This window comes from Tachyglossus aculeatus, chromosome X4 (genome assembly GCF_015852505.1).
Source record: "Tachyglossus aculeatus isolate mTacAcu1 chromosome X4, mTacAcu1.pri, whole genome shotgun sequence".
NCBI lineage: Eukaryota > Metazoa > Chordata > Mammalia > Monotremata > Tachyglossidae > Tachyglossus > Tachyglossus aculeatus.
The window spans coordinates 45,342,134-45,361,150 of NC_052098.1; the positions used below are offsets into that span (position 1 = coordinate 45,342,134).

Sequence of the window (19,017 nt, forward strand, 5' to 3'; positions counted from 1 at the left end):
TTGGCTTAAACCAAGAAGCTCTGATTAGGTGTGGAGGACCTAGGAGAGCAATAAGGGAAAGCCCAGAGTGGCTACACTTACGGATCAAGTATTACTGCACTAAGAGAGAGAAAGCTTTCACAATAAACTTTCCAAAGTGCCTCCAAGCAACAGATAATAAAGTCGCCTGAAAAACTAGTTGAAAAAAATTCTCCAACTGGTGCAACACTATTCTAACTGTCAGACTGCACGGGGCAATTCAGAGGATATTACTTTAACCCATTAGGTGAAAGAGGTGGAAAATAATTATTTGTAGAAGTGGAAAGAAAGCTAAACATTAAAGAAGGTAAGCGAGATGCCTAGAAAAGCTTTCATCATGAAAATTGATTGGTTTTATTAGAAGCCTATGACTTCTGAGAAATTTCAAATTCAACAGGACTAAGTACTTTAGAAGGAGCAGATCTAGGCTGAAAACTCTGCCGATGCAATGTGTCTTTCTCATTTCCAATTTCATGATTAGCCTGGAAACAAGAGAACTGAATTTACCCTGCCAGTTGATGAAATTAATCAAATGCATTTGCAGGTCACTTTAAAGATTGTATTACAACAAAGATACATGAAAGACCCAGACATTTAGAAGACAACAGAGTTGTTTAGAAATGATCAAAACAAGGTTGGGTGAATATGAAAAATACTGGTAGCTCACAAGACCTCATTTCAGAAATAGAAGTAATATGATCATCCTACAGGTAAAACCTAATGAATCAGAAATTATATAGACTCTGCTCATGCAAAATAATTTTTAGAACAAGATGAAACACACAGCATTGAAATGGAGGAGAATCTATTGAGGCGTTCCGTAATGAAGCAGTGTGGCCTAGTGGAAGGAGCACACTGACCGGAGAGTCAGAGGACCTGGGTTCCAATGCCGGCTCCTCCACTTTTTGTTTTTTAAATGGTATTTGTTAAGCACTTACTATGTGTCAGGCACTGTACTAAATGCTGGGGTACGTAAAAGCTAATCAGGTTAGACACAGTCCAGGTGCCACATGGGCCTCACAGTCTTAATCCCCATTTTACAGATGAGAAAACTGAGGCAGAGAGAAATTAAGTGACCTGCCCAAGGTCGCACAGCAGATGGGTGGTGGAGCCGGGATTAGAACCCGGGTCCCACGCCCGGGCTCTACTCACTAGTCCGTGCTGATTCTCTTGCCTGCTGTGTGACCCTGGGCAAGTCACTTTGCTTCTCTGTGCCTCAGTTGCCTCATCAGCAAAATGGTTACGCAAGACCAGCTCGCCCTCCTACTTAGATTGTGAGCCTCATGTGGTACCTGATCATCTTGTATCTGCCCCAGCACTTAGTACAGTGCTTGGCATATAGTAAGCACTTAACAAGTACCACTGTAATTATTTTTTAAATGCAATAATTGGCTTGGAGTTACCTTCGTCTGCAAATCCTTTAACTGTAGCCTGAGTTTGAAGTGGTAAAAACTATTTTTAAATTAAAGGACAGTTGAATATTTTTTAAGCCCAAGGCTTGCAGTTCTGTTTTGATGGTCTTTAGAGCTGAAATGGCTTCTGCTATTTGAAGTGAGAGAAGACACATAAATCTTCCTTGCTAACATAGACCTACGGCAGCACCAGAGAACCAGTGAGAGTAGAGCTGATATTTTCACCCAACCCCAGCACTTCCGTATGTATTCTTATTCTCTCTTTTTTCCCCTATTCGTAATTGCTCTTTAATGTCTGCCTCCCCCTCTAGATTATAAGTACCTTGTGGGTGCGGATTGTGTCTACCGACTCTGTTGTATTCTCCCAAGCACTTAGTATATAGTGTCCTGCACACAGTCAGCCCTCACTGATTAATTAATTATAGACTGTGAGCCCACTGTTGGGTAGGGACTGTCTCTATATGTTGCCAACTTGTACGTCCCAAGCGCTTAGTACAGTGCTCTGCACACAGTAAGCGCTCAATAAATACGACTGATTGATTGATGGCTTCAGGGAGTTGCCCTGGATCACTCCCCTCACCCCTCAACAGGACGACCCTGACTTAGGACCATCTGAGTTACGACAAACACCCTAGCGATATCTTCAAATAAACACCTTATTTCTGGTTTTCGGCATCTGAGTCAATCGTATTTATTGAGCGCGTACTGTGCGCAGAGCACTACCAGTTCTTGTTCTCCATCAATCCATCAATCAGTGGTATTTACTGAGTGCTTACTACTCATTCATTCATTTATTGAGTGCTTACTGTGTGCAGAGCACTGTACTAAGGGCTGGGGAAGTACAAGTTGGCAACCTATAGAGATGGTCCCGACCCAATGGGCAGAGCACTGTACTAAGTGCTTGGGGGAGTGCAATTAAACAGCATTAACGGACATGCTCCCTGCCCACAAGGAGCTTACATCCTCTCCATCCCCCAGCACTGCCTTCTCTGATACAAGCCGCTCCTGCCGACAGTGCCCTATAGCAGCAGCGGCTAGGGCAGCTGCAGGAATTGCTGTGTCAACTGTGGTCCTTTTCTTTTCCATGGCCGTTTTTTTTTTTTCTCTTCACGGGAGGAGGAATTCAGTCCAAAGCAGTTGCCTCACAAGCTCTCTCCGATTTACGAGCTGTGCTACTTGAATGTGCTTTAGAGTTGCACGTTCTTCCCCTGTTCCGTACACCCCTCCTTTCCCAGTCGGGTGCAGGCGAGCAGAGCCCCTTGATAAATTCAAATTGGATTGCACATCCATGCTCTGAGAGGGGTGAAATCCCAACTCGGCCCCTCCCCTCTCCCAGCCCTCCCATCCCTTACAGTGCTCTGCACATAGTAAGCGCTCAATAAATACGATTGATGATGATCCCGCTTTCCAATCTGGCCGTGGAGCCTCCCGGCTGCTTTTTGTTTTTTTGATGGTATTTGTTAAGCGCTTACTATGTGCCACGCACTGTTCTAAGCACTGGGGTAGATACAAGGTAATCAGGTTGTCCCACGTGGGGCTCACAATCCTAATCCTCATTTTACGGATGAGGTTACTGAGGCCCAGAGAAGTTAAGTGGCTTGCCCAAGGTCCCACAGCAGACAAGTGGCAGAACCGGGATTAGAACCCACGGCCTCCGACTCCCAAGCTTGTGCTCTTTCCACTAACCCATGCTACTTCTCAATTACTGCCACCATTCCGGACAGACCAGGGGTGTGACGGGGGGCAACACCTGCTATGGGCGCCATCGCTTTCCCCTTCCTCCCCTCTCCCATTCCCTCTCCCTTCCTGGCTGGAGATGGGGTAGGGTGGCAAAGTTAAAAAAAAAAAAAAACCAAATCCAAAAAGAAACCAAAAATGGAGCACGGGTATGGGGAGACGGGTGAGGACAGAGCCAGTCATAGTACATTCATTCATTCATTCATTCACTCGTATTTATTGAGCGCTTACTGTGTGCAGAGCACTGTACTAAGCGCTTGGAAAGTACAAGTTGGCAACATCTAGACACGGTCCCTACCCAACAACGGGCTCACGGTCTAGAAGGGGGAGACAGACAACAAAACAAAACATGTGGACAGTTGTCAAGTCATCAGAATAAATAGAAATAAAGTACAGGTTTTGGCATCACACCCGGGCTGGTTTTATAATGGAACCTAATGAACTGCATGCAAGTCTCGGGAAAATAAAGTTATCTCACATTAGTCTAATGGAAAAAAAAAAAAAAAACCAGGCTTGGGGGTCAGAGGACCCAGGCCCAGTTCTGCCACTTGCCTGCTGTGTGACCTTGGGCAAGTCACTTCAATTCTCTGTGCCTCAGTTCCCTCATCTGCAAAATGGGGTTTCAAGACCTTTTCTCCCTCCCACTTAGAATGTGAGCCCCATACGGTACAGCACTTGGCACATAGCATAAATACCACAATTATTATTATTATGATTCCACATCAACGTTTTTGAGGAACATAACACAGCTGTCCCATGGGGTGCATCTGTATAGACTCCCTTGATTTCTTTCAAATCCACACTGCTGTTAATTTATGTCTTAATTTAATTTATGTCAATCCTATAATCACTTCCTGCAAAAAAAAGAAATTGCATGCTCTTTGCTCCGAGAAGTGACGTGGGTAACTGCGGAAAAATAGGGAATGACATGAAATGGCCATGAATCTCCAGAAACAGAATGCGGTCTATTATTCTTGTGGTAATTTTCCCAAGTTTTAACACATAACTAAATTTTTCAAAAGTAAAAACAACTCTATTCTCGAGTTCTTACATTCTTCCTGCTTTGAATAAATTTCTAATATTTAGGAATCAATATGGCTTAAGTAACACACAAACAAGATCTGAAAATAGTTACACCCGGCAGATCAGCAGGATGCCGGCCATATCCTTGAACTTTCCACAGAGCTTCACATGAAAAGCTATTTCCTGAAAGAAATGAACTTCCGTGCAAGATACCTCTTAAATACCATTTCCAGAAAATACTTACAATGGCCATTATAATATGGTCTTCTGATCTGTGCAGTGCACTGATGATACACCAGAACACCTCATGTTTCCTGAAGCATAGCTCAACTAACATCAGGCCATTTAACAAGGCATATGTCAAAATGCAGGGTTTTCTCATGCGCTTCAGGGGAGCAACATTTCAGAACACTGAAGATTTCTATCGTAACAATGACTTTCGAATTGGATTGGCTTAATTTTTGGAATTCTTTGAAAAGCAGCATATGTTCCGCGTTAGAAATCAGTGAAATTCTCCATTCAATTTTAATCCACAAACCTCAAGCTTCTGCTCCAGAAACTGATGAGCAAAACCTCTCCGTTCCATGGTGCTGTCTCTCAGGGCAAAATTTCAAGAAGATTTTGAAAGCAAAGATAGGGATAGGCTCTCTAGACCTCATTTCCTGAACCGTAACAATTTTTATACAAACCACAGCTTTGCCGGCAACCATATTCACAAATCAGATCCGAACTCCTCTTGTGGGCAAACTCCCAGGAAGTGAATCCAGTGGGAATACTGCCTGGAGAAAAATCAAGACTAGGGTCTACGTAGGAGATTCAATTTTGACCGAGTAGACCCGTCTAACGGGAAAGTTACTAATCCCTTTTGTCATTGACAAATGTGGATCTGTTTAACTTCAATTGTTTAGACTAACAATTTGGATGATCCTAAATTGTTCTGAAGCTTTTGCAGTGGCCTTTTTTCAAATTCTTCTGCTTAGACTTTAAAGTAATACTAGCATCTTCTGTACCAGTCTATGGTATCGAGAGCGTGGCGTATTGGAAAGAGCCCGGGCTTCGGAGTCAGAGGACGTGGGTTCTAATCCTGGCTCTGCCACTCAGCAGCTGCGTGATTTGGGGCAAGTCACTTAACTTCTCTGTGCCTCAGTTACCTCATCTGGAAAATGGGGATTTAGACTGTGAGCCCCACGTGGGACAACCCCAGCGCTTACAACAGTGCATGGCACATAGTAAGCGCTTAACAAATACCACCAGTCATCTTTCAACAACAGATGCCTATCTTCTCAACTTGTACTTCCCAAGCGCTTAGTACAGTGCTCTGCACACAGTAAGTGCTCAATAGATACGATTGATTGATTGATTGATTCTCAATAGAAATGATCAATGATGTCCTAATTCCTGTCTAATAAGGGGATTATAGAAAACTTGATATTGATGTCCAACAGCAGTTGGACAAATTCCAACTCCATTTGATGCACAATTTTTAATCAAAAGAGGAACTCCTTAAATTGTATTCTGGATAATACCGATGCATAAGCACAGACCATATAGTACATATACTTAAACTGTGAACCCCGCCAAGGGTCAAGGACCATATCTAATTCCCACCTACGTTTTCTTTCCGGGTGCTTTGCACACACTAGATGCTTAATAATAATAATAATGATAATGGAATTTGTTAAGCGCTTACTTTGTGCAAAGCACTGTTCTAAACACTGGGGTAGATATAAGGTAATCAGGTTGTCCCATGTGGGGCTCACAGTCTTAATCCCCATTTTACAGATGAAGGAACTGAAGCACAGAGAAGTTAAGTGACTTGCCCAAAGTCACACAACTGATAAGTGGTGGACCTGGGATTAGAACCCATGCCCTCTGATTCCCAAGCCTGTGCTCTTTCCACTAAGCCATGCTGTTTCTCATATGTGTAGTGATACATACCGTTACTACTAACGGTATTCATATCCTTGACTCCTCTCTCTCCCTCCACCCACATAGTCAATCCATTACTAAATCCTGTCGGTTCCATCTTCACATCACTAAAATCCACCCTTTCCTCTCAATCCAAACTGCCACCACGTTAATCCAATCACTTATCCTATCCTGCCTTGATTACTATATCAGCCTCCTTGCTGACAATCCCGCCCCCGCCCCCCCGACTTCATTCCCCCGCACAGACCCTGTCTCTCCCCACTCACTCTGCTGCCCTGATGCCCAGGCCACTTTTCTACAAAAACGTTCAGGCCATGTTTCCCCACTCCTCAAGAAATTCCAGTGGTTGCCCATCCAACTCCACATCAAACAAAAACTCCTCACGGTTGGTTCAAAGCATTCATTCATTCATTCAATCGTATTTACTGAGCGCTTACTGTGTGCAGAGCACTGTATTAAGTGCTTGGGAAGTACAAGTTGGCAACATCTAGAGATGGTTCCTACCCAACAACGGGCTCACAGTCTAGAAGGGGGAGACAGACAACAAAACAAAACATGTGGTCAGGTGTCAAGTCATCACAATAAATAGAAGTAAAGCTAGATGCACATCACTGACAAAATAAATAGAATAGTAAATATGTACAAGTAAAATAAATAGAGTAATAAATCTGTACCAACATATATACAGGTGCTGTGGGGAGGGGAACGAGGTAGGGTGGGGGGAATGGGGAGGGGGAGAGGAAAAAGGGGACTCAGTCTGGGAAGGCCTCCTGGAGGAGGTGAGCTCTCAGTAGGGCTTTGAAGAGAGCTAGCTTGGTGGATGTGGGGAGGGAGGGCATTCCAGGCCAGGGGGAGGACATGGGCCGGGGGTCGACGGCGGGACAGGCGAGAACGAGGCACAGTGAGGACGTTAGTGGCAGAGGAGCGGAAGGTGCGGGCTGGGCCGTAGAAGGAGAGAAGGGAGGTGAGGTAGGAGGGGGCGAGGTGATGGACAGCCTCGAAGCCGAGAGTAAGGAGTTTTTGCTGGATGCGTGACTGGAAGCCACTGGAGATTTTTGAGGAGCACTCAATCTCCTTGCTCCCTCCTACCTCTCCTTGCTACTCTCCTACTACAACCCAGCCCGCACACTTCGCTCCTGTAGCACTAACTTTCTCACTGTACTATGTGCCAGGCATTGTACTAAACACTGGGGTAGATACAAGCTAATCAGATTGGGTACAATCCATATCTCACTTGGGGCTCACAGTCTTAACCCCCATTTTACAGATGGGGTAACTGAGGCACACAGGTTGAATGACTTGCCCAAGGTCACACAGCAAGCAAGTGGCAGAGCTGGGATTAGAACTCCACTTGGAATGCACTATCCAAGGTCATCAATGACCTTCTCCTTGCCTAACTGAATCATCTCTTGTTATTTCAGGCTGTCCTGTCCTACTCACAACGACGCCACGGACGCATCTCTCCCGGAGCGCCCCACCTCCATCTACAGTTGTTCTGGTAGTGGATCCACAGAGTTTCCTTGGTAAAAATACGGAAGTGGTTTACCACTGTCTCCTTCCGTGCAGTAAAGGAGTCTCTGCCCTCGAGTCTCTTCCATGCCCGCTGCTGCCCAGCACGGGTGAGCTTTGACTCGTAGCAGATGGCCTTCCACTCGCCAGCCACTGACCAAGCTAGGAGTGGAATGGGTATGCCTCTGCTTGACTCTCCCTCCTGTAGTCGAGCCTGGTAGAGTCCTGGAAACTCTCCAGCTGCGACCCTCAGAGGGGAATCATCTCTACTCCACCGCCACCTCTGACACTGCGATTCACTCCCTCCTCCAAGTACCTCATCTTGGTTTCATCGATATAGCGCTAGTTTTCTTCCTCCCTCTCTGGCTACTCTTCATCAGCCTCTTCCGCTTCTTATCCCCCTGTCTGGGTACACCCTATTCTTCTCATTTTATACTCGCTCTCTCAGGGAGCTCATCTCATTAGCCCCAACCTCCGCCCAAATCTGCAGTCTTGCAATTCCTCTTGCCTGAAAGACATCTCCAGCAGCTTGGGGTAGTGGCAAGAGCAAGGGCCTGGCAGTGAGAAGGTCATCGGTTCTAATCCCAGCTCTGCCACTTGTCTGCTGTGTGACCTTGGACAAGTCACTTCACTTTTCTGTGCCTCAGTGACCTCATCTGTAAAATGGGGACTGAGACTGTGAGCCCCAAATGGGACAAGAGACTTCGCCCAACCCGATTCGCTCGTATCCACCCCAGCGTTCAGTACAGTGCACGGCACATAGCAAGTGCTTAAAAAAATACCATAATTATTATTGTGGATGTTCCTCAAGCATCTCAAGTTCAATATGTTAAAAACTGAACTCCTAGCTACCATCCTAAACTTTCTCCTCCATTTAAGTGCCATTCATTCAATCAATCAATCTATCAATCATATTCATTAAGTCCCTGTACTAAGGACTTGGGGGAATGCGTCTGTTCATTGTCGTATTGTACTTTCCCAAGAGCCCACAGTAAGTGCTCAATAAATACAATTGAATGAATGAAGTTAGTACACATGATCCCTACCCTTAAGGACTTGGGGGAATGCGTCTGTTCATTGTCGTACTGTACTCTCCCAAGAGCCCACAGTAAGTGCTCAATAAATACAATTGAATGAATGAAGTTAGTACACATGATCCCTACCCTGAAGGAGCTTACAATCTAGCAGGGGAGAAAAACACCAAAAGAAACTGTAAGCAAATTACCTTCCCATCACAGTTGACATTAATAATAATAATAATTATTATTATGGTATTTGTTAAGCGCTTACTATGTTCCAGGCACTGTAGTAAGCACTAAGGTGGTTACAAGCAAATCAGGTTAGACACAGTCTCTGTCCCATGTGGGGCTCGCAGATTCAACCCCCATTTTACAGATGAGGTAACTGAGGCACAGAGAAGTGAAGCGACTTGCCCAAGGCCACATAACAGGCAAGTGGTAGAGCCGGGATTAGAACCCATGACCGTCTGATTCCCAGGCCCGCACTCTATCCACTTCGCCTTGCCGTTTCTCATGTTGCTTCTCATGAGAATGCTATCATCTTCTGTTTACAAAGCCACAACCTTGACATTCTCCTTGATCCCTCACTCTGTTTCAATTCTCACATCCGACCTGTTGTTAAATCCTGTTGGATTTTCCTCCGCGATATTTCTCAGATCTACCCTTTCCTCTCCAACACTCAGTGGTATTCATTGAATATGCACTTTGTGCAGAGCCTTGTACTAAGTGCTGGGGAGAGTAGAATACAACAGCGTCAGTAGACACAGTCTCTGCACAAAAGGAGCTTACAATCTAGTCGGGAAACAGACGTCAAATTCAACTACAGATAGGGAAAATGGCAGAGTGTAAGGACATGTACATAAATGCTGTGGGGTGTGAGCATCACAATGCTTAAGGGGTACACACACGAGAACGGAGGTGACACAGTGGGAAGGTCAAGTGGGGCAGGGAAAAGAGAGAAGGCTTCAGGGAAAGCTTCTTGGAAGAGAGACGATTTTCAGAGCACTTTGAAGGTGGGAAGAGTGGTGGTGTGTCAGACCTGGTGGCTCCTCCCAATCCCAGTGACAGGGAGCTGGAGTGCAGGGGCAGATCCATCAGTGCCATGGGGGGGGGGGGGGGGTGATCCTCTCTCTGGGGGGGAAACTGAGGCCCAGAAAGGGTCAGGAACTCATCCAGCGACACCCAGTGGGCCAGGGGCAAAGCTGGATAGCGTAAGAGCCGATGTGAAAAATGAGCTGGGCAGCAGATGGCTGGGGCGGCAGGGAGCCCACTGCAGAGCCCAGCAGCAGAAAAAGGAAGGTGAAACCACAGCCGCTGCTGCCACTCCACCGGTGAATGGCAGATTTCCCACCCAATTTCCTCTGACTCCAGGCTAGGATTTTATGCCATCTGAAAGTAACGGTGGTGGCAGCGCCAACCCTTGTTTAATGCATCTTCTCCTGTCACTGCTGCTAATCTAGTCCACTGTATACAGAAAATGAGCAAATCAATCCTTGTGAGAGTGTATTACGTGTGTGTGTGTGTGTGTGTGTGTGTGCGCGCGCGCGCATGTCCCGTCCCGGCGTCTCTAGTGTCCTTTCCTCTTCTCTTTCTTAAAGAGATTTCTTTCATTCTGTCCCAGGTCTGGTAAATGCATAGCTGTCCGTACTGTTATACGGTTCTTCTTTTGCTATTCCAGCCAATGTTCGTCTCGCATTTCCCCGTCTAGACTGCAATCAGTCATATTTATTGAGCGCTTCCTGGGTGCAGAGCACTGTACTAAGCGCTTGGGAGAAGACGATAGAGTTGGTAGAGTCGTTCCCTGCCCGCAAGGAGCTTACAATCTAGAAGGGGAGATGTTATTATAAGTAAATTACGGATTCATATGCAAGTGCTGCGGGGGCTGAGGGTGGGATGCATAAAGGGTACAAATCTAAGTGCAAGGGTGATGCAGACGGGAGAGGGGGTAGGGGAAATGAGGGCTTAGTTGGGGAAGGCCTCTTGGAGGAGACAGGATGTTAATAAGGCTTTGGGAGGGTGGAGAGTGATCGTCTGTCGGATATGAAGAGGAAGGGAGTTCCAGGTCACAGGCAGGATGGGGGCAAGGGGTTGGTGGCGGAGATAGCAACTTGCTTTCTCTCGGTTGTACACTCCCCTTCACCCCCCACGTCGAATATGGTGTCATACACAACAAAGGTGACAAATAAATATTTTCTGCGGATAATGTTGCTGTCTCCCCTCGCCTCCCACCTAGAAGAGGAAGCGGTTGAGCCAGATGACCCATGGTGTTATAAGAGATAGGTATGATAGAGAAGCAGCGTGGCTCAGTGGAAAGAGCACGGGCTTTGGGGTCCGAGGTCATGGCTTCATATCCCGGCTCTGCCAATTGCCAGCTGTGTGACTTTGGGCAAGTAACATAACTTCTCTGTGCCTCAGTTACCTCATCTGTAAAATGGTGATTGACTGTGAGCCCTCCGTGGGACAGCCTGATCACTCTGTAGTCTCCTCAGCGCTTAGAACAGTGCTTTGCACACAGTAAGCGCTTACTAAATGCTATCATTATTATTATTATAGGTAAGCGTGTGTCAGGGCAGCACAAGCCGGCCATTCTTCAGCCTCTCCCTTTCCCTCCCCCTGCCATAAGCCAAAAGGCAGAACCCAGGCAGAAAAATAAAATAGCCAAGGAAGGCAAAGAGAAGTCTCCCACTCACAGAAGGGGATTCTGAATAATGGCTGTAAACTTGTGAATGTACTGAATAAAAAAGTGTGAGGCAAGAGGAGAAAAGAGAAGGTGACGGAGCGAAAAGGAGTCAAAATAAGGAAGGGGGAAAGATGAGGAAGTGATGATGAATTGAAACATGAGGAAAATTGTGAGCTCCTTAAGGGCAATCATACCTACGGACTCTAGTGTACTCTCCAAATTGCTTCATACAGAGCTCGGCACACAGTCTTGTCTTGTCTTATGCCGTCGAGTCATGTCCGACCCATAGCGACGCCACGGACACATCTCTCCCAGAACGTCCCACCTCCATCTGCAATCGTTCTGGTAGTGGATCCATAGAGTTTTCTTGGTAAAAGTACAGAAGTGGTTTACCATTGCCTTCTTCTGGGCAGTGAACATGAATCTCCGCCCTCGATTCTCTCCCATGCCACCGCTGCCCAGCACAGGTGAGTTAAGCCAAAACTCAAGCGCTTAGTACAGTGCTCTGCACACAGTAAGCGCTCAATAAATACGATTGATGATGATGAGGTGAGTTTTGGCTTGTAGCAGATTGCCTTCCACTGGCCAGCCACTGTCCAAGCTAGAAATGGAATGGCTATGCCTCTGCTTGACTCTCCCTCCCACAGTCAAGACTGGTAGAGCACTGGAAACTCTCCAGGTGCGACCCTGAGAGGGGATGCACACGGTAGGTTCCCAATAAATACCGACGGCGGGAGGAAGGTGGGAAGAGAGGAAGAAGAGATAAAGGAGTGTAGAGAGAACGAGAAACTGCCTTTTTTATTTCCCAAGCTCCCTTTGACTCCACTACTCAGCCACCAACTGCTACTGAAGCCACGGGATGGAGCCATCCTGACCAAAGCAAGCCAAGTAGGAAACAGAAAAATACAAAATAATATACTTTGGTTCACGCGAATTTGCACCCTGCCAGTGCTATGCACCTAATTGCACACATTTAAAGCTTTTTAAAAGCCAGTATGTCATGTAATTACTTCTTTCATGATAAACACTTCATAAATCTTCCCCCACCAAAACGTGAAACGGTCTCACACGAGCATTAAAGCCGAATAACTTTCCCATAACCCTGGCAAAGATTGGATTCAATCCTCCTTGTGTGTGTCTCCCCGTTCCCAAACAAACCTCCCTTTGAAGTTAGCTGGAGAACCCTGCATAGAAAGGAAGCTGCCTGCCAGGAGAATTGGATTTGGATCTGTGAAGAGGAAGCTGAGTTAAGAATAACTGGAAAAGAAGGAGGTAGAAAGGGCTTTTTTTTCCCCTTAGAGCAGAGAAAAGCAGTTTATTCATAGGTAAAATTTCGAGAAAATACCCAGGGCTCCACCTCTTTATCTCAAGGTTGAGGGAAAGGGATAAAATTAGCTTCAAGAAAACTCAAGTGTTAAAGAGTGAATCAGCCAGCATAATCCATTTAAAGAACTGATCAAATTTACATAGGAAAACTGCCCATGTTTCGACACAGCTGCTAATGTGTACGGCACCACAAACTTTGCAAACTGAAATAAATCTTTATTGGCAAAATATCATAAAAATAAAACCTAAGGATGAACAGCTGGCATAGTAAACATGAATGTTAAAATTCCTGAATGTCTACTTCCTCCGAGAATCATCAACCTCCATCAAATACTCAACCCACAGACGAAATCTCCTGGATGCTACTGCTTTGTCTCCATGTCTTGCTCCTCCAGAGTTTCCTGGTAATATTGACTCTCTGACTCCGATAACCACGTGGTAAATCAAAGCCACGCTGCTCCCCTCGATGCTGGAATCTGACTGTTCTTGTTGAACTACATACACGATGCTGAACTATTACAAATGGCAACAACCCTGGCTACTAATGGCCTGATAGTTATGAAACAGGCACACCAACCAAAAGAGGTTTTTCAGTAACTGACAGCTCTTCATAAATTTTCATTTGTGAGCCCTCTGGGCCTCGAGTTTATTAATTATAAGGGCATATTCATTACTTCTTGCTTCAAATTCAACTTTGAGCTGTATAGAATTGGAGGAGCATATCTTCCTTTGGGTTTTAGATTCCACATTTTTATTTACAGAATCATTTTCAGCTTGAGATGTCTCACTTGCTTAGAACGAATGCAATGCTGTTCAGTAATGAGTGTGAGGGTTATCTTTCAAAGAGTACGATCATGAGCAATCAAAGAACCAATCTTATTTATTGAGCACCTCCTGTATGCACAGCACTAAGCTAAAGTACTTGGGAGGGTACAACTTCTGTTAGAAAAACACAATCCCCGTCCTCAAGGCCCTTCCAATGTACACCAGGGTTTATATGCGTGCCAAACCAACTCTTTTCTGCCCACCCACAATTTGGGATGCTGAAGGAAAAGAGCAGAGGGCTGAAGGAAAAGAGCAGAGCAACCAAAGTTCGTGAGACTCGTGGAAAACCATTCATAGACCGCCCCGATCCATTTGGTTACTATTAGTGCCTTAATTTCACATATTATTGTACTGGGGAAACTGAGCATCCAAAAGTTAAACATGGGAAATGGAACATTTTTCACTGCCTGATGGAATAGAGTATTTTCAAAATGAGAAACTATTGTGAAAGGGTGCTTTTTTCCCCAATATCATATGCTTAACGTTATGAGTTCTTGCTACGTAACGAAAGGATTCAGAAATGTTTTTAATGTCATATACGGAATTAGGGAGAAACTCGGTAATGGGAAAAAGCAAATATGGTACAGATTTTAAACAGGAAATGCATGGGATCCCATCAACCACTGCTCTGTCGGTCTAATTCTGATCTATAATAAAGTAACAAAACAAACATTGAGAAATGAAATTTTGTCAACCTCTTGAGGATAAGAAAACCATGACTAATATGGAAAAATTAAGGAAATGATTTTTTTTTTGGCTAAAACTACATTCAATATTTGTAGATGAAGGGAATGCAGTTGCCCGATTTCTTAGTCTCTGGAGAACATGTGATTTAGTGTTATACAAAAGTTGCTTGTAAAATCAACTTAAATTATTCTAAGTGGATAGGAAAATGTTCTTGCAGACTAAAAGCTGGAAGGAGGACGGCAGAGTAATGATGAAGAGGATTAAAGTCACAGAGAGGAACAGATATTAGACGACATTCACCAGGTTGTCTCCTACATTATAATTGAGGAATGCCCCAATTCTGGGAAAGCTTTCTTTTTTTAAAAAAAAAAAAACACACCGCAATACTACATCCAATTCAGTTTTACATTCTTAGCGTCGATAGAGATGGTCTGAGTTAGACAGGCCCTTCTCTCAACTTAAGCTTTAAAATCACAGAGACTGCTTGGTTTCAACCTCCATTCATAATTATAATTGGTCTGTTCAACATTTTCACTCTTTGTTATCTTCTAATTCCCAGAGCAAGTCTGTGGGATTAAGATTTATGAACTTGCAAAAAAAAAATTCTTCCATGCCAAGTCAAGAGTCGAAACCATCTTCTCCCGGCTGGTTAGCATTCCACGTTTGGCTAGTTAGTGGAAATCCCATTTTAATGGGATTTGAACCCATTCCTTCGAACCTACTCTTTCGGATTGCCAACAGATTTTTTTTTCACTCCCATTTTTGGTTTTACAACATCCGTTAGACAATCACAGTTGGTTTCTAGGATATCTACCTCACCCGCTCCATCAGCATCGAACTACCTCCACCCAGTAGGTCGGACCAAGTCCCGTGATGCTATGCCATGCTAGAGAAGCAGCGTGGCTCAGTGGAAAGATCCCGGGCTTGGGAATCAGAGGTCATGGGTTCGAATCCCGACTCTCCCACTTGTCAGCTGTGTGACTTTGGGCAAGTCATTTTACTTCTCTAGGCCTCAGTTACCTCATTAGTAAAATGGGGATTAAGACTGTGAGCCCCATGTGGGACAACCTCATTACCTTGTATCCTCCCCAGCGATTAGAACAGTGCTTGGCACATAGTAAGTGCTTAACAAATACCAACATTATTATTATGTTCATAGTTGGTGCTCCCAGGGACGAGTTTCTGAGGATTGGCTTCAATCAATCGTATCTATTGAGCACTTACTGTGTGCAGAGCACTGTAGTAAGTGTTTAGGAGAGTCCAATACAACAGAGTTGGCAGACACATTCCCTGTCCACAACGAGCTCACAGTCTAGAGGGGGAGTATTCTGCTTGATATTTTTACGGGCTGGGGTTTACAGAGTTGAATGTCCTGCTTTAACCAGTAGTGTTTATTGAGCACTTACTATGTGCAGAGCACTGTACTAAGCGCTTGGGAGAGTGCAGTACAATAGAATTAGTAGACACGTTCCCTGCCCACAACAAGCTTACAGACTTTAGACAAGATACTCATGCTTTGGGGAGTTCCATCATTCATTCATTCATTCAATCGTACTTATTGAACACTACTGGGTGCAGAGCACTGTACTAAACGCTTGGGAGTGTACAACATAACAATAAGCGGACACATTCCCTGCCCACGGTGAGCTTATAGTTTAGAGGGGGAGACAGACATTAATATAAATAGATTACAGATAGTCATTCAATTCAATCGCATTTATTGAGCGCTTACTGTGTGCAGAGCACTGTACTAGGTGCTTGGCACTGTACTAAGATATGCACATAAGTGCTGAGGGGTTGGGAGGGGGGATGTGGGAAAAGAGGAAAGGAGGGCTTGGTCAGGGAAGGCCTCTTGGAGGAGATGCGCTTCCAACGCTTTGAAAGGGGGAAGAGTAATTGCCTGATGGATTTGAGGAGGGAGGGCACTCCGGGCCAGAGGCCGGACGTGGACGAGGAGTCGGTGTTGAGATAGATGAGCTCAAGGCCCAGAGGTGGTTGGCATTAGAGCAGCGAAGTGTGCGGGCTGGGTTGTAACAGGAGAGTAACGAGGTGAGGAAAAGGGGGGCAAGGCGAGTGACTGCTTTGAAGCCAATGGTGAGGAGTTTTTGTTTGAAGCAGAGGTGGATGGGCAACCACCTGACCGACCTATGGCAGGAGAGGGCAGAAGAGAGAAAGAAAAAGAGATTCCTCTTCCTCCTTTTCAATCAATCAACCAGTGGTACTTATTGGGTGCTTACTGTGTGCAGAGCCCTGTACTAAGTGTCTGGGAGAGTACCCTGCAACGGAATAGTCACGCTCCCTGTTCCGCAACAATCAATCAATCAATCGTATTTATTGAGCGCTTACTGTGTGCAGAGCACTGTACTAAGCGCTTGGGAAGTACAAGTCGGCAACATATAGAGACGGTCCCTACCCAACAGTGGGCTCACAGTCTAAAACAGCAGCTATTGTTGCTGCCGTTGTCATCACCAATACATCACCCAGCGCTTAGAACACTGCTCTGCACATAGCAAGTGCTTAATAAATACCATTATTATTATTATTATTATTGTTATACACTACAGTTGTAAAGACTCTTACTGCTGCCAGATCCACCAGTGGCCATGGCTTGTCCCGGCTGCTGTCTCCGACTCCCTGCTGCTTCTGTCTAGCAGCAACATGAGCCAATTCACCCGAGGGGAAGATATCAGTGCTGTGGCCGGCACTTCTGCCCTGTAACCTCAACAGAGGCATAGCCCAGAAGGGGCCAATTCACCCAAAGCCCCCACCAGTGCTACTCCCCTGACCCAAATGAAGCAGCTCTATTGATGTTGAAGCTCCAACTCTTTAAATGGATCTACTTGTACCAAACCGTGAGCCTCACATGGGACCCCGGTGCTTTGTAACGATGTAGCTAACATTAATATTTAGCCCTGAGGCGCCTTGGGTGGCTATTCTGAAGACGCGTTCTTAATGGCTCTCGGGGGATGGAGTAGTCTTTCCTTTCACTTCAAGCCCAACCGCTACCACCACCACCATCAATCTTCGCGCACCTATTATTGATCACTACAAGTCAAGTGTGAGAGCCAGCTCCTGCCCTTGAGGAGCTTACAGAAAAATATATATCTAAGGTCACACTGTGACAAATTCTTGCCTAGTGTGCAGCAAACTGCACTCCATTGCTTCTGGGTGACTGCATACTTGGTGGGGAATGAAAGAGAGGGGAAAGAGAGTAAGTCCCGTCCCCCCCGCCCCAGCCCCGGCCTCAGTCTCTCTTTATTTCTTAAATTTACGTGGCTTTCCTGCATTTTTTCAAAAGTTAGTTTCTTTTCAGGAATTATCCCTGAGAGGTACTGATCCACAGGGAAAAAAATCTCAGCGAATGAACTGAAATGTAAGAGGAAAGAAAACACAGAAAGCCACAGCCACTTCTCCCGACTTTCATGAAGGAACTAAGGCTTTGAAGGGCTTTAAAAGAAGGGGGAAACGGTGTTTGCCTTTTTTGTTTTTCAGCCAAATGTTTCTTCTGATCCACTGTTTATAGCAATTTAGCCATGAAAAGAGGCATTGTTTGAACTGATCATGACTACTTCAAGAGTGAAATTTCAAGACAAGGAGTAAATTTCATTAAAACTCAGATGGATATCAGAACCCCAGTTGTAGTTACCACAGTTTCCTGCATATTATATATGTACCTGAAATGGGCATGAATGTTCTTTGGAAATAATTTTAGGAAGCAAAATCCGATTCCCACCCCCACAAATCCACTTGTCAAACCTCACCCTAAAATGCCTCCCAGTATTAACACGGCTTGATGTAAGAAGACAAAACCAGTGTTTTTGGAGGAAAATATCACTGAACTTGAGCCTGCTCTCTACTCGACCATTAGCTCATTGTTCTAGCTCTCCCAGACCCATCTCCTTGCTCTGTTCATTCATTCAATCGTATTTATTGAGCGCTTACTGTGTGCAGAGCACTGTACTAAGCGCTTGATTGCCTTCCTTGGGTGGCCTCAGGGCAGACCACTCAGTCCCGGCAGGCCAGCGGCTGGAGCAGGGGAGGGGAGAGCAAGGAGGGAAGGATTGGTCAGCACTCCAGGAATCGGAATTGATCCATCTGGATCAAGCAGGAATCACACGTGAGTCCGAAATTCCTCGGCCATCCAGCCCTGCCTCTACAAACAAAACCTAGCGTTTTCCAGGCAGGACAGGCTGAACTGTGATCGGTCAATCGATCGTATTTCTTGCGCGCTTACTGTGGGCAGGGCACTGTACTAAGTGCTTGGGAGAGTACAACACAATGTAACAGACACAGTCCCTGCCCACAAGGAGCTTACAGTCTAGAAGTCCAAAATATTTGCTGTCAACTTAACACTGTTAAGATCCAGGACTGATACGCGGGTTTCTTTCAACTTCATATCAGGTTCTCCCCATACAGACATGAATGATACATCCCACACATAATTTCTGGCCTGCTATGGGGGAAGTCATTTAACCTCTCTGGGCCTCGACTTCCTCATCTGTGAAATGGAGATACGATACCTACTTTCCCTCCCTCTTAGACTGTGAGTCCCACGTAGGACAGCAGAAGCAGCTTGGCCTAGTGGATAGAGCACAGTCCTGGGAGTCAGAATGACCTGGGTTCTAATCCCGGCTCTGCCACTTGTCTGCTTTGTGATCTTGGATAAGTCACTTGACTTCTCTGTGCCTCAGTTACCTCATCTGGAAAATGGGGATTAAGACTATGAGCCCCCCCATGGGACAGGGACTGTGTTCAACTTATCTTGTATCTACCCCGACGCTTAGAAAAGCGCTTGACACACAGTAAGCGCTTAACAGATACCACCATTATTATTATTATCATCCGATTGGAT

The 19,017-nt window shown here is 45.4% G+C and overlaps 1 protein-coding gene and 2 non-coding genes across 3 annotated transcripts in view; all 3 read right to left on the reverse strand.

The window, feature by feature from the left end:
* COMMD10 (COMM domain containing 10) overlaps positions 1-19,017 on the reverse strand; it is a 251,434-nt gene that overhangs the window by 60,010 nt on the left and 172,407 nt on the right. The gene's annotated exons all lie outside the window — the stretch shown is intronic.
* Positions 7,749-7,886, reverse strand: LOC119948269. Its single transcript, XR_005456677.1, has one exon. It is a non-coding gene; the product is annotated as a small nucleolar RNA SNORA7 (small nucleolar RNA).
* Positions 11,887-12,024, reverse strand: LOC119948315. Its single transcript, XR_005456721.1, has one exon. It is a non-coding gene; the product is annotated as a small nucleolar RNA SNORA7 (small nucleolar RNA).